Raw genomic sequence first — 1,663 nt, 5'->3', positions numbered from 1 at the left:
TACTATAAAAATATTATAATTGAACAATAACAGAAACCATATTATTTCAAACAACCATGTATTATATTATTTAGTAATCATATAATATCGTATAGTTTAAACTATAAAGTGTTTAAACAAATAAACCGTTAGTCAAACATAATTTTCATTTTCCAACTTATTTACATGAAGAACTGTGTTTTTAAAAGAAGTTCAGAAACTTGGTTGAGAACTTAAATATTAAGCACCGTGCCAAAGAAACGTGGTTAACTTTAAAGGTATTGGTTTCAAGTATTTGTTCCACCAATTAAGCTGAAAAAGGAGAATGACATCCAATTTTTCATTTACAAATAAGTGGGACAATTTCTCAAAGAATACTAAGTGAAAGAAAATATTTATGTTTTTGATTTAATGGAAATGGAAGAGGTATAAGAACAACGCTTGGACATTTTTAAATAACAATATATCGATCTTTTTAAAATTCTCTTCTAATAACACAATAGTTAAATTACTTAATAAACTCGCCAAAACCAACAAAATAATAACAACTTTCTTAAATTAATAAAATGTTATTATCATAAATAAAAAAAATTAAAATAAAAATTACTAAAACTTTGTGTTTTTTTAGTTGTTCAAAAAACATTGGATGCATGTGCCAAGACTACTAAACATTCAAACAAAAGTGTAATTAATAAGTGTATTATTTAATAAAATGAACATTTTTAAAGTTTTACTGTAATTGTTAATTTCAACAATAATTTTATTTGTAATAAAAATAATTTAGAAATAACTTTTAAAATTATTTTTGGAAAAATAAAAAAATACAAAAACATGTATTTTGTTTGTTGTTTTCTTGAATAAAAAATAAATTATTTTAATTTTATTTTTTTTCAATAACAATTAGTCAGAAAACATTAATACGTCTTTTACATTGTACAGGTATTGTTGGTCAATTCTAATTGGAAAATATTGGTATTCTGTTCGAAATATTGAATAATCATTGTTTCGTTTTTTTATAATTATTTAATACTAAATTTTCAAATTTTTAAATAATAATTTGTGTAAAAAATAATAAAAAACAAAAAAATTTTAAAAAACAACAACTGTGATTGGTACAAAGTTTTACAACAAAGGCTTGGTATTTATTGTTATAAACCAATTTATAATTTTTGGTTTATATTTTCCAAAAAATAACATTAGAAAAATTACTATTTTTTAACGTTGAGGTAACAAATCAACCCTATTTCGTTTCAAACTTTGACATTTTCGAACTTTTAATACAACTTGTTGCTTTTGTATTTTGGTCATTATCATATACTTTATACAACATTGTTGAGGTCGTATATTATCAAAAACAATAATCAAATAATGAAACAGTACCCAATCTTTAAATTCAAAACTTTTTAGTATAATAAAAAACAATTTGATGTTACTTCTTGTGATACTCTTTTCATTCACTGTGTTTGCTCAACCAGATGATTCGGAAGTTCCTGGTCCCTCAAATCCAAGCCCAAAGACCCCCCCTTCAGTAGTTAAAACACCTTCGTTTTTAAGTACTTTTGGAACAAGATTTTCTCGTGGAACCTTGCCACGTCCTCCTCGCACAACATCTCCTTCAAAAGCAACACATTCTCCAAAGAATACACCTCCTCCTAGTCCCCCAAGTGCTCGTGAACCTCTTCCT

Source organism: Entamoeba invadens (assembly GCF_000330505.1).
Source record: "Entamoeba invadens IP1 unplaced genomic scaffold scaff_1105074724931, whole genome shotgun sequence".
NCBI lineage: Eukaryota > Evosea > Mastigamoebida > Endamoebidae > Entamoeba > Entamoeba invadens.
This window is presented reverse-complemented; position numbering follows the sequence as displayed.